Below are 14,355 nucleotides of genomic sequence, written 5' to 3' on the forward strand. Positions count from 1 at the left end.
GTGCACACACACAGCACAAAGACACAGCACAAAAATGCCCAAATGCCCACACTCATGGGAGGACGGCTCTTAACCTCAACCTCTTGGCAGAAGCTCCATGGACTTCAGAGGACACATCCAGGGGTGGGTGTCTTCAAAATTCAAACCAGAAGCTCAAATTGGCTGTGGGCACGTACCCCCAATGCCTCGCCACCTGCCCCCCAGGGCCGCTCCCCTCCAGGGGCCAGGTCCCAAGCCGGCCCTGTGGCAGTGGGACCCAGGGACCCTGCCGCGTCCTGCCTCTCTGGCCGCAGCCCCAGCCTCTCCCCGGCTGGGGGACGTGAGCAGGAATGGCTCAATCAGGATATAATCGTTTTTAATTAACGTGCGGATCATTTCACAGGCTGATCTCCTTGGAGACCAGAGGGAAGACAGTCTTTTAAGAAATTCTTTGCCTCCCCCCACCCCCCTCCCAGTCGAAGGCCGCCCCCCGCTTTACCCACCCAGCTGCAACCTTGAAAGCAGCATAGAAGCCTGGTGCCTGCATCCCTCTCGGGGCCATTAGGAGGAGCAGTGTGTGCCTGCACACAGATAGACACACACGTGCCCGAGCTCGAGGGCACACTGTCCCCCGGAAATGCACACGGGATCAGAGACCCACAGACACGTACACACAGGGACACACGCAGATTCACACACACACAGGTATGCATGCACGCATACGTGCCCAAGAATATAAAAACAGGGCCTGAGGCACACAGAATACATGGGCGTACACACACAGGCTGGCAGGCATACCGACCCCCAAGAATACACAAACAGGATCAGACACACAGACATATGCACACGCAGGCACACGGGAAGGCGTCCAAGTCGAGACACCGCAGAAAGGCCCAAATACCTACATTCACGGAAGGGCTGATTCCAGGGGGGACACAAGGCCCTTGTCCTGGCGATGGGAAGTCAGAGCCATAATTGCCTCACCCCACACGCACCCCTGGCCCTAGCCTCTGACCTGGGGTGCCCCACCACCTGCCCCACCGGAACCCGTGACCAGAGGAGCTGCCAGCTCCCTGCCACCCACCTGGTCTGGATCCTCCTGAGCCCTCTAAAGAGCTGTTCCACTCCACCTTGACCCGGCCACGCAGCTCTGAGCAGCCCTAGCTCCCCCACTGGGAGCCCTGCCCCCAGTTGCTCTCGTGGGTGCCCAATGGGCCTGGGGGGTGGGGGCCTCCTCTCTCCTTTTGCTTTAACCAGATCCCTTCCTTCCCCATTTTCTCCCCCACCGTTCTAATTCTTTTCTTTCTCTCCAAGTATCTCTGCTCCCAACCTTCCTTTCCTCTCCTCTTTCTCCCCTCCCTTTCCCTTCCTCCCCAGGGACCTCCTAGGGGTCAAGCCGAGCCAGAGGGAGCAGCTGAGATGTCGCTGGTCTTTCCCCTCTCCCCCACTGCAGGGTCTGTGCCAACACCCGCCCCAGCCCCAGAAAAGACCCAGAACTACTAGGACTGAAGGCCAGGGCAGGGGCACAACCAAGGGGGTCCTCTGACATCTGCAGTCCCACTCTCTCTGCATCTGCTTTGGCTCCTCAGCTTTTCCTCCTGGAAAATGGGATGGCAGAGAGGAAGGGGGAGCTGTGGGGGGAGGGCAGCAGGGAATCCACTGCTGGCCAATCGCAGCTGGCACCTTGGGTGGCCCCAGGCACCGTGGACATCGTGGCCATAGCCAATGTGTGAGACACAAGGGCTAAGGAGCCTGTCTGGTGCTCCAGATGTCAACATCAGAGGCGAGTGGGTGCTCTTCCTCTCCTGGGGTCTCAGTGCTCCCGTTTGTGAAATGGGCAAGGCCAGCCTACAGGACCCCCTTCCTAAATTTGAAAACCAAAAGGCGAGTCAGCAGCCTGTTCTTGGCTGCTGTGTGACCTTGGAATTCACTCCCCTCTCTGGGCTCCCGTTCCTCCTCGTCAAAGGAGGGGGTTCAGACAGGTGATTCACTGCCGAGGCTCTTTCAGTTCTGAAAGAAGGTTCTGGATTGTGGGGAGGAAGTGTAACAATGTCCCACTTATCAGGGGAAAAATGAGGAGCCTGTTTCTCCCACTGCAGGCGTGAGCAGCGTCATTTTGAGGAAATCGTCTTAAACATTAAAAAAAAAAGCTCTCCACACGAAGAAATCCACTACCTCATTCATCAGGGGCAACCAGAACATGGAACAAAAGGGGAATATTAAGTAAATGGTGGCGCATCCACCCAATTGGAAAAGCCTGAAGACATTAACCGCGGTGTTTATGAAGAGTTGGTTACAAAACAGGAAAAGGCTCCCATGAGCGCCAACGAAGAGAGCAGGATATACGTCTGAACAGAGAGAGTGCCGACAAGTCGCTAAAAAACAACCCAGCCACTAAGCCGAAAAGACTGCGGAAAACGACATCAAAATACTAACACTGTCACAGCCCACCGAGACTGTCCATAACCTTTTTTATTTTTCTCTGTTTTTCAGATTTTCCCATTAATCATATTTTAAAACATATATATTGAAAAATCATTTTTAAAAAATGACTGAACACCTCCAATTGAGAAACTTTCCCTTTCCATTCATTTATTCATTCATTCATTACTGGTTCATTCATCCCTGTGTCTGTCCAGCCAAAGCCCAGTGTCCATTGTGGCCAGGTCCGGCTCTCACCTGCAGGAAAGGGAACCAGTGGAGGAGGAAGACGCGTCCCCCACCCCCAGGAATGCACCCGCGGGCCTGGACCCTACAGAGGCTCTGGTGAGCAGAAATCAATCCTGCCTCCCTGTGGCCTCCCAGGCTGGCCCTCAGCTGTGAGGACCTCAGGGTCTAGCCTTCCGGTCAGAAACCGACCTTCACGGTGGGGCTGTGGAGTGGGGAGAGTCCCCCCACGAGGCCATAGGCTCCGGCTGCACCAGCTTTCCCAGGCTCTCCCACTGCAGCACCTTCTCTGGGCTCAGAGGGGGGTCCTGAGAAGGCACCCCTCCACCTGGTGGGAATACAGGGTGGGAACATGGTGTGAGCTCAAAGGGTCCCCACTGCAGCCTCCTGGGTGGGGGCTCACAGGGTCCGGGGAGGATTAACTCTCTCCACGCCTGGATGGAGCCACAGAACAGCCTTCCCGAGCTGCCCCCCATCTCCCCACCCCCGCCAGGAGCCCCTCTTTGAATAGAAGGATTTCCTTCACCTGCCCGGGCTGGCAGCCCTATCCCTGGGCCTGCTCCCTACCCCAGGAAGAAAATGGGGGGCCGCTCCCTGGAACGTAATGACAGATTTCCATGGGCTCTCTGCCCCCACTCCCACTCCAACTAGCCTTGGCCCTTTCCACCCCGCCCCTCCCCGCAAGGCGCAGAGGAATGGAGCACTCTGTGTGCAGAGACCCCGCGGCCCCCACTCTGCGTTGAGCGCCCCCCAGGCCTGCGGTCCCCAGAAATTCTCTGGGGTAGCACTCGCTTCGCAGTGCCCAGGCGGGAAAGGAGAAGTTCCCACCCCCTTCTCCCCGCCCCCAGGCCCTAGGGGAGGGGTGAGGGTCGGATCTCCGGGTCAAGGAGCAGCGCCTGCTGTGGACCGCAGGAGACAAACACCCCGTCACACACACACACACACACACACACACACACACACACACCACCCTCATGATCACCTCTGAAGCCCGCAACACACACACACACACACACACACACCACCCTCATGATCACCTCTGAAGCCCGCAACACACACACACACACACACACACACACACACACACACACACACACACCACCCTCATGATCACCTCTGAAGCCCGCATTGTACAAGGGGGGGGGGGGGAAGTGGCTGATGGGGGGAGGGGGGCTCGACGTGCCTGCACTCACCAGCCAATCACCAAGCCCAAGAGAGGCTGGAACCCGCGACCCCGGCCCCCGAACCCGAGCCTCGGGCCGCCAGCGTGCACCCCACCCCGCCCGACCCACCGGATGTCAACGTCTCTAACCCAAACAAGCCCCACCCCCAAGGAGTCCCCCCTCCGGCTTCCTAGGGTTAGCAGCCCCCCGAGAGACCAAGCTCCGACCTCTCCCCACAACCGCACAGGCGCGAGGTTTCATTGTCAGCCTGGCCACTGGGGCGCGCGCGAGGCGGGGGTGCCAGGGCAGGGGACTATCGCGGCCAGTGGGGAGGGGTCTCCGGGGGAAGTGTTCGGAGCCGCTCCTCCTGCCCGGTCCAGATCCGGAAGCCGCCGGGGGAGGAGGAAGGAGGGGGCGGGGAGAGCGCGACCTCGGTGCTCGCGGGCGGCGAGGCGGGGCCCAGGCGGCCGGAGTGAGCGCCCAAGGCGTCGGGGGCGCCGAGTCCCCCGGGAGGCTGCGCTCTAGGGAAGTTTCCCACCGGTGGCCCGGAGCTGAACGGGGCGCGCAGCCGACCCTCCCCTCCTGACCAGCTCCGGGGCGCAGACTGCGAACTTGAGCAAAACTCCTTCCTCCCCGCGTCCCTCCCCTCCAGTTCGCGGCCACCAGCCCCGCCATCTCAGCCCTCAGCCTTCGGCCGGTGCCACGGTCGCCAAGACCTCTCACCAGTGTGTGGTGGAGAAAAGGGGAGGGGGAAATCCCCGGCACAACCAAACTGCGGCCAAAAAAAAAAAAAAAAGAAATTCCTTCTGAGACCGATTCCCTCAACGGGTGTGGAAAACCCCAAACAGGCAGGTCTGCAACTCCAGCCAAGACCGCCGCGCGGCGGGAGGGGTGCCGGGGGCGGGCGGAGACCCCGGCCGGCAGCCTCGGGAGCCCTCGCGCCCGGATCGTCCCCCCACCCACCAAGACACAAAGCTCCGCCGCCAACAATACCTGCGGGCTCCTCCTGGGTCTCCCGGGCGCGGGCGCTGCGCGTCTCGCCGCCTCCCTTCCCCGCGCCGCCTCTCCTCCTCTGCTCGCGCGCGCTGTCCCCTCGTCTCTTCCAGAACGCGGCGGCCGGATGAGATCTTTGGGAGAAAAAAATGTGAGCGCTCGCACGATTCCTTTCTCTCCGCCCGCCGCTCGCGGCGGCCGGGGGCTCGCTTTTTTCTCCCTCGCGCTCCCGCGCGCGCCGCGCCTCTCGCGCCCCGTGTTTCCTTCTCAGCAGCCCCTGCGAGCGCCCTCAGTAGCCATTATTCACGGGCCACCGGGGGACAGGAGGTAGAGACCGCCCCATGGCCGCATCCACTCGGCAAGCGCGATGCGGGCGCGGGGCGCGCGCGGGGAGGGGCGCGCGATGAGGGGCTTGGCTGCGCGCAGCCCGCGCCCCAGACGCGGGGGAGGGGAGGAGGCTGAGGGGGCAGGAGGGAGGGGGCGGGGGAGGACTAGGAGCTGGTGAAGGGAGCGGGAGGAGGGGGCGCCGGGGAGACGCTCCGGCGGCTCTCACCGCGGGGCTCGGGGTCACTGGCTAGGAAGCTCCGAGGCGCTTAGGGACCCGGGGCGGGCGGGGGTTGGGGGGGGGTGGTAAGTGTCTTCGTGCGCGCGTCCGCGCGCGCGTCAGAGATGAAAGGGGAGGGAGGGGACGCTTTAATATTTTCCCAGTGACTTACGAGCCCGTGGGTGAGCTCCTGCCTGCGCGCTCGGGTCCGTGTGTATCAGTGTGGCTGTGTATTTCTGGTCTGCCCTCCGTGTGAATGTCACGGGGCGTGGGGGCCTGCTGCGAGCTTGTGAATGTGCTTCTGGGTCTCGGGGGAACGGAGTGATGCGGTGCCTGCGTGGGGTTGTTTGTGTGCGATTGTTTATCAAGGGCTGCGGGACTGCGCCTGTGTGGGCCGTGTCTGCGTGAGGTTGTGCGCGTATGGGATTGTGTCTGCGTGGGCCCGAGTGTGTCTGAGGGGTGTCGTCTCTCCGTGGGGGTTTGTTTGCGTGGAGCTGACGGTTGTAGGGGCGGGGGACCAGCGACGGGTTGGGGTGCTCCCGCACACCGTCTTGTGTGGGGCTAGCGGGGCAGTGTTCTGCATGCGGGGCCGAGGCCTGGCTGGAGGAGGGGGTCCGCGTGGTGTTGGGGACTGCACCGCTGCAGAGGCACGAACAGGCCGCTCAGGGGTCCCAGCACAGCGCGGCGAGTGGTGGCGGAGGAGAGAAGGCGGAGACCCGGGGACCCGCATCCGGCCCCCCCTCCGCACCCCGCTCCAGAGACGCAGTTTAGAGATCCTGGCACTGGCCGGCCCCGCGGTCCTAGAGGCACCGGGTTTGGAGGATTCGACCGGGCCGGGGAGACGCCTACGGGTTGGGGGCAGCGGGGACCGAGGCTTGGAGATCCGTGAGCAGCCCAGAAGCGCGCGGCGAGGACTGCCCGCCGAGGCGGGTGGCGGTCGGGAGACGGTGGAGGACCAGGCCGAGACAAAGAAGCGCGGGGCCGGGGCCTCGAGGCGGGACCGTACCTCCGGTTCCCCCACGGCCGAGGGGCGGGCCCTCCTGGCCCCAGTCCTGGGCCGCCGCCGTAGCGGCCCCACAGCCCCAGGGACGCGGAATTACGCGCCCCGGGTGGGGCCAAGGTGCGGGACGAACGGGCGGGGTGGGGGGGAGGTTGCGCGTAGCCGGCGGGCGCCGCGCCCCGGGGCTGTGATTGAGCGCCTGGCGGCCCGCCCCTCGCTGGGCTGCTCACCGCCCACGCAGCCATTCATTCATTCATCCGTCCTCTCTCCATCCACCCACCTTCTACCCAAACACGTGTCCGGCCTGTCGTCCGTCCACCCGATTATCGCGCCAGGGATCACACTGACGCGTCAGCGCTTGCTCTCTCCACTTTCCCTGCCCGCCAGCCTGTCCGTGCCACTCTCCTCGGCCCCCACCTCGCGTCCCCCCAGGCCCCTGTCCGTCTGGCAGGAGGGAGGAGCGCACCCCACGACCTCTGTCACTTGGTTTTTGCTCTTTAGTGATGGCCAGACCCCTGTCCCCACCTACTAACCGCCCCTCCACTAAGGGCTTTGTACATAAGGGCTTCTCCCCGCCCTGCCGGGCCTTCGCAGAGACCTGGTGACTCCCTGGAGGGCAGGGGCAAACACCATATCACACCACTGCTGAGCGCCTCCTCAGCCCGGCCCCTCTGGGCTGGGCGGTGGTGGGGGCGGGGGAGCGGAGAAGTGGGGGGCGGGGGTGGCCCCGGCGGGGGGTGGGGGGTGACGGGGGTGCATCCAGATGGGGTTTTGTGAAGGACTGCTGTGCCTCCAGGTCCTGGGCAGAGGGCTATGCAGGTCATTAGGACCCCAGTGGCTGGAACAGTCACCCTAAACCTGCCATTTGTAGGTTGTCAACTGAGGGCGAAGAAAATAAGTTCCTGGTCTCTAGCCCAGACCTCATCCATCCAAGTGGCCAGAGCAGAGCCCCTCCACGCTGTTCCTTCTGCCTGGGAATCAGCATCTAGCAGTCAGGCGTGGGAAGCACTGGCCAGGAACAGCTTCCAGCCTGCCCAGTCCCAAGGGTGGCTGCCTGGTGCCAAGAGCAGACCACTCCCAGAGACAGACCCTCTGCTGACTCCAGGCTCACCTGGATGCAGCAAAACCCACGGGTGCCAAATCCCCCGGCCGACCCTGAGAACCCCTCCTCTCCGGGCTCTAGCCCCACCCACCTCTAATATGCAGGTGCTTAGTCTCCGTCTTCAAATATCTGGCCTGGGAACCAGGGTTATTCAGTCCTGAGGCCACTGTGTGCACCATTAAACAAAAAGTCCCAGTTCCTCCTGGGTCCCCGACCCAATCTCAGCGCCACCTAACCCTCAGCCTGTCTCTGTCACACCCGGACTCAGCCACCTCCTCCAGGCAGCCCCCCAACAGGTCAGGTGGCAGGTGGGAGAAAGGGTGGTGGTGGATGCCCCCTTTCCCTAGGAGCAAGCACAGGCTCCACACACACTCACTCCCCTGCACCTTTCACCACTGTCTCATTCTCACCTCGGGGCCTTTGCACTTGCTGATCCCTGTGCCTGGAATGCTCTTCCCCACCTTCTAATGTACTGCATGTAATGTATGTATTTTGTAGGCGCTTTTGTTTGTCTGCTCACTGGCGCCTCCTCCGTCCCTGGGATGGTGCCTGGCACACATTCAGTAAGTATCTGGTGACTGAACAAGCAAGCCTGATCCAGACGGCGCTTCCTCTTCTCTGAACCCAGGGCCCCTCTGGAGAACAATGGAAGGGGATGAAGAACAGTGGGGCAAGGACAGGTGGTATGACTCATCCAAGGTCACTCCAGGGCCCTTCATGGATTCTGGATTCCGAGCACGTGTCCAAGGGGTTGGGAGAAAGGAGATGGCGGAGCTGCCGCTTATCCCAACAGAGAATGGAGCCCTTTCCCAGGCAGAGGGCAGAGACGCCCCCACCTGGCCAAGGCCCTTTCACCAGTGCTGTCACGGCAGGGCTCTGCCTGTCTCTGATTGAAGCCAGGCTCAGAGCCATCAGAGGGCTTGTCAAGAACACACAGCAGGACAACTGATCCCCACCTGACTGTAAATTTCCAGACCCTGGCTCAGTGCCAGGCCCAGAGCAGGCACTCAGGATGCCCTTAGCAAAGCAAGGAACAAAGCAACAGCACCAAGATTCAGACTGAGGTGTGCACGGCCCCGGACCCCTTGCTTGTTCTATCAGGCCCTACCCAGTGGGATTCGCAGGGTGGTGGCGACCGGGCCCACCACACAGTGGGTCTTCTGTTCGTTCATGCTGAGGGGAAGCTGCCTGGGTGGTTGGCTCCTTGCTCCAGCCAGGGGTCTGAGTCCATGCCCTGCCAGGTGAGTCCTGCTCCAGGCTTGGTAGGGAGATGGAACCCCGCACTTGGCTGGCGGGAGAGTCCCATGGGCCAGGGTGAACATTCACGGTCTCAGTGCAGGGAGGCTGTTTCCTGGTGGGGGGGGGATGTGGTCACAGCCAGAGAGCCTGAGCCAGGATGGTGCCCATTCGCTTGCCCAGCACTGTCTGAAGAGCCACCTTCCTACAGACCCTGTGTCCAGGTGCTGTTCAGGGTGAAATAATAAATAGGGGCCAAGGAAGGGGGCCCAGGCAGACCATACAGTCAGGGGGGCTGCCAGATGCTGGGCTCACTGACAGGCCACCAGGGAAGGGGTTAGCTAGGGCCCACCATCCTGGTGGGCAAGAGAGGCACAGAAGAGAGACACACTCCAGCCATCAGGCCCGGCAGGTGCTACCAAGACCCAGACATCTCGTTCAAGCTCAGCCCTGGTGCGGTGACACCCAGGCCTACTGGGCTTGGAGGGCTGTGGCTCACGGAGGAAAGGACGCAGCACTGGACACCTGGTCTGCAGGTGCGCAGGCCTCGGGTCAGAGGTGCGCCAGCAATTTCAAGTTTCCATCCTGTCCTCAGCTCGGCCACCCTCCCCATTTCAGAGTCGGGTCTCTGAGGGCCAGATGGCGGACTGGCCCCAGGCACCCAACCACTTGGGCAGTATTTATGGAGCACCTCCTATGTTTCAGGGACCGTTCTACGTGTGAGGAGTCAGAGCAAGGAGCAAGACAGAGCTGCCCCTTCTTCCTTGTCAGGACACAGTGTCGTCCATGACACATAGGTGAGGTGTGCTGTGACAAATAAATAAAGGAGAGCTTCCCAGGTCACGCAGTGGTAAAGAACCTGCCTGCCAGTGCAGGAGACATAAGAGATTCAGGTTTGATCCCTGGGTCAGGAAGATCCACCGGAGGAGGGCGTGGCAGCCCACTCCAGTATTCCTGCCTGGAGAATCCCATAGACAGAGGAGTCTGGTGGGCTACAGTCCATGGGATCACAGAGAGTCGGACACAACTGAGCGACTAAGCATGAGCATGGGGCTGGAAATATGGGGGTGGGGGAGCTGTCTTCCAGTCGATGGCCAGGAACAGGCACTTGAAACAGGTGAGAACAGACCTGAAAGACGAAGGCAGGAGGCAGGCAGCTACCTGGGGGCAGAGCTGCCTAGACGGAGGGGATAGCACAGGTGGAGGCCCAGAGGCTGAGGCAGGGCGAGAACCCTCATGCAGCCGTCAAGGTTGGAGTACAGGAACCAAGGGGCATGTGGGAGGAGACGGGGACACAGAAGTGACAGGAGCCACCCACAGACCCTTGTGCATATCTGTGAGGCCCCCAGGTCTCACGAGGCGACAGATGAAGGATCTCTGGAACAGGCCTCACAGGGGTGGCACCTCACAGCGTGGGGCCTGGCCAGGATGGGGGCTCAGAGAGCTGACAGGGCATCCAGTTCTGGGTTTATTTTGAAGGAGGGGCTGACAGCACTAGCTGTTATGGGCAGCCAGGTGGGCACGTGGAGTGGGCTTTCCCATGAGTGGACCATTCTCCCACCCCTGTGACTATCAGTGACCCTCCTGCCCATCTGTCAGCTTAGCCAGCCTTTCTTTTAGTGGATGTGCTGGAAGCCTGCCTGATCTACCAAGTGGCATCAACGCTGAGCCTCAGTTTCCCTTTTTCATGCATCTGTGGGGCAGGCCCACAGCCCTGGGGGCTGGCTGGGCAGGGGTCTGCTCACCTTGTTTGCTGAATGTCAGGCCAAAGACCAGTTCCCCCCACCCCGCCCCGCCTTGATCTGTAAGGGCTTCCCTCATAGCTCAGCTGGTAAAGAATCTGCCTGCAATGCAGGATGACCCTGGTTCAATTCCTGGGTTGGGAAGATCCCTTAGAGAAGGGATAGGCTACCCACTCCAGTATTCTTGGGCTTCCCTTGTGGCTCAGCTGATAAAAAAATCCACCTGCAATGCAGGAGACCTGGGTTAGATCCTGGGTTGGGAAGAGCCCCTGGAGAAGGGAAAGGCTACCTACTCCAGTATTCTGGCCTGGAGAATTCCAGGACTGTATAGCCTGGACTGTATAGCCAGGACTGTATAGCAACATGGGGTTGCAAACAGTCAGACACAACTGAGTGACTTTCACTTTCACTTCGTTCTGTACAACCTTTGATCTCTGCTGGCTGGGGCTTTCTCTGCCATCTGTCTGTTTGTCCATCCTTCCTTTCTAGACTAGAGCCCGCCAGATGAGGTCGTATAGCTTTTGACTCAGACAGGGCAGACCCACCTGCTGTGGAATCTGTTCCCTGGGCATGGGACCCAATCGGGAGGCCCCTGACCTCTCTCTCACACACACACCCCTACTGGTAGACCCCCAACCTCCCTCTGCTGGGGAGTCCCGGCCAGCACACCTGAAGCACCCGCCCCCTCCCCCACCCCCCCACCCCCCCCCCCCAGCGTCCTCTCTCAGCGTCCAGAGCACCTGAGATGCTGGACCATCTCACTGAGCTTGGAGACTGCATGGCCCTGCCTTCTGAGGGCAGAGGCTGGTGCTTGCGGACAGGGCTCAGTGGCAGAATGAATAGGAAAGAGGGAAGACAGATAGACATTTGGGAAGTGTGGATGAAGCACAGAGGGTGGGAGAAGGAGTGAGGGTGAGAGACGGGGGCAGAGTGGAGGGCAGTGGGCACGGGGAGAAGGGAGGCTGGAGGAGAGGGCGGACAGGGGTCTCCAGGCCCCCTCCCGCTCTGCATTCTCTGGAGACGGCACTTTTGGCTCCTGACTACGACCACGGTCACCTGCCCCCAGTGCTTCTGGCCTGGCTGGGGTCCCGACTTGGTCCTGGGAGCAGCTCCTTGCAGCCTCATGCCTGCCTGGTACCCAGCGGGGCTCAGCGAGAGGCAGGGGCAGCGGTGTGGCCGAGGCCTCCCAGTCCTCTGCACCAGTGCAGACGGAGTCCTGGACCCAGACAGACTGACCCCTGACCCCCATCACAGTGCCAGCACCCCCACCCAACCCCAGCCACAGACTGACCATGGATGGACTTCTGACTCCAGCCACAGTCTCAAGCCACAGACTGACCTCTGACTCCACTCCAGCCTGAACCGTGATGCTGGCAGAGGCAAACCATAGTGACCAACCCGTGGACACATTCCTCCAGGAACTATGTGGGAGGAAGGGCAAAGGCCCACTTCAGGGTCACTCACCGCCCAGGTAAGAAGCACCATCAACTCGAGTGGCCCCCCCACTAAGGCCCCAGACCTGCCCGGGCCAGTGAGTGCAGGCTGGACCCACACACATAACCAGGCCCGGGGCACAGCCCCAACACGGTCCTACAGACGTGCAAAGACACACACGGGTACCAACACACGGACGTGTGTACACAGACTGTCCCTGCCCCCCGCCCCTCTCACTGGGCCACACAGCCCTCCTGCCTAGGCCCGGGGGCTCCCCAGACAGCCCCCACTTTTTCACAACCCCTCCCTGGGCCGCAGCGGCTTCCTCTGCCGGCTGGGGTGGGAGCCCAGCAAGAGGGCGAGCGTCGCAACCTCCCTCAGACACCCCACTTCTAGGAGAGAGACTGCCCACATCACACAGTAGATCCTGGCCATCGAGACCTGCACACACATACTCCCCTGATCAGACACACACATGCACTGTATGCAGGCAAGGAGACACACACGAAGCATGTACACTTGTGCAAGGGGCCCAGAGCAAGGACACGCAGAGCCTCCTCTGTGCAGGCAATGCGCACACACACTCCCACACCCGCCTGACTCACCCATCCCCTACCCCACGCACACAGGTGTCTCCACCTCTGGTGGCTCACGTGACCCCTCCAGCCCCTTCCTAGCTCAGCTCAGGGCTCCTGGGGCCTCTGCTCTCCCTCTCAAACCCTCCTGTCCGTGCCCACCTAGACCAGGCCGGCGGTGGCATGTCCTTACTGGGGGCTGAGGTCGCACCCTCCCACATACCCTGAACCAGAAACAGCACCGCCCCTGCCGACCCCCAGGAGCAAGTCCGGCTCTGCCGCATGCTGGCTGTGTGTCCCTGGGCAGCCCCACACCCTCTCTGAGCCTGGTTTCCACAGCTGAGAAGGAGGGGTGATGCTCCTTCTCGCAGGTGGCAGTGGTGGGATGCAGGGGTGGGGGCACGGGCTGGACAGCAGGCTGCTAATACCTCTCTCCCTAAACTGAGCACAAAGCTCATAGTCTGCAGCCCGGACAATCGTCCCCGACCCCGCGCAAGGCCCAGGCAGCAGCTGCAGCAGACGCGAGGACCAGCCGGCCCCTCCCACAGGCTGACGGAGCCCAGAGAGTCGAAGCAGCCACCGTGGAGGGCCGAGCGCTGCTCAGCCTCCAACATGGTCCCATGCACCCCCAGGACATGTGGCAAGAGACCACCGGCTGCTTCCCCTCGCGTTCCTCAGCCTGTTTTTTCATCTCTCAAAAGGGACAGCAGCAGGGCCCGGTTGTGACAGCTAACGGAAATGAGTGTGTGGAAGTCGCTGGGGGATCTGCCTGCTTGATCTCTGGGGATGGTTACCCCTTCTGGTCAATGGAGAGAGCTGAGTTTTCAGTCTCTGGGATGAGGATCAAAGTCCACTTTCACAGCGAGAGTCAAATGCTGCATTGGCACACCCTACTCAGCTACCTGCTGGGGCAGAGGCCCCTCAGCCCCGCTTCACCCCAGAACCTCACAGCCCCCAGCAGCCCAGGGGCTGGGGGCCCCTGCGCCACAGACCCAGAAACGGGGGCTCAGAGAGGGAGCTGAGAGGGAGGAGAAGCAACAGGAGGACAGCGTCCCCTCCATATAAGGAAGAGTCTGTTCACAGGCAGAGCTGCTCAGGAACGGAATGGGCCGCCTCGGGAGGTTGGGGAGCCGCCTGCGGCTGACAGCATGCAAGCAGAAGGGGGTCTCCGGGCAGGGACACCAGGCAGGCCAGGGGAGGGCCGCGGGCATATCCAGTCCTGTGACTTGACCAAGGCCACGTGAGCAGGCATGGAATTCCAAAAGCCCAGAGCAGCCATGTGAAAGCCCGCAGAACTATAGATGGCGCCGAATGGGCCGGAGAAAGGCACCCGGCAGCCCTCCATCAATTCCCTACCCTCATCACCGAGCACTTAGTTTTCAGAGGGAAATTCCTAGTTTTAATTTAGAAGTTGTATATGAAAGTAGAAAGGAAAAATAATCCAGGGTTCCCCTCGCCCTGGGACAATTACCACTAAGTTAGTTTTGCTTAGAAGTCCTGACGGGTTCTAAAGTTTTAAAACTTGAGGTAGAATCCACATACTGTAAAATTCACCTGGTCAAAGCAGTTTTTGGTGTCTGCACACAGTCCTGCAACCATCACCACCATTTCCAGGACATTCTCATCAGAAGGAAAGCAGCCCCCAACCCCGCAGCAATCATCCCCTTCTCCCCAGCACCACAGTCCCTGACAGCCACTCATCTGCTCTCTGTCTTCAGGGGCCACGGCGTCCCCTCCTCCAGCCTCCCAGTGCCCACCCTGCCCCCTCCAGCCCTCCATCAGCCAAGGGATCCACTGAGACTCAAGTCGGATCCCGTCCCACCCTCCCTCAGAACCATCAGGGGCTCCCAGTCCTGTGCAATCCAGCCTCCTCTGCCTCAGCCACACTGGCCTCTGTCAACAAGATCCCACCTAGAATCT

The 14,355-nt window shown here is 61.2% G+C and overlaps 1 protein-coding gene across 3 annotated transcripts in view; it reads right to left on the reverse strand.

The window, feature by feature from the left end:
* The window catches only part of RAI1 (retinoic acid induced 1), a 102,726-nt gene that overhangs the window by 63,101 nt on the left and 25,270 nt on the right, over nucleotides 1-14,355 (reverse strand). For 2 of the 3 annotated variants that reach the window (XM_061143657.1, XM_061143659.1), the window contains exon 2: nucleotides 4,803-4,936. The gene's annotated coding sequence lies outside the window, so the exon portion shown is untranslated. Of the gene's footprint in view, nucleotides 1-4,802; nucleotides 4,937-5,355; nucleotides 5,419-14,355 lie in introns of those variants that run through there. The other variant, XM_061143658.1, reaches the window with a different exon arrangement.

The sequence above is a fragment of the Dama dama genome, chromosome 5, assembly GCF_033118175.1.
Source record: "Dama dama isolate Ldn47 chromosome 5, ASM3311817v1, whole genome shotgun sequence".
Lineage (NCBI taxonomy): Eukaryota > Metazoa > Chordata > Mammalia > Artiodactyla > Cervidae > Dama > Dama dama.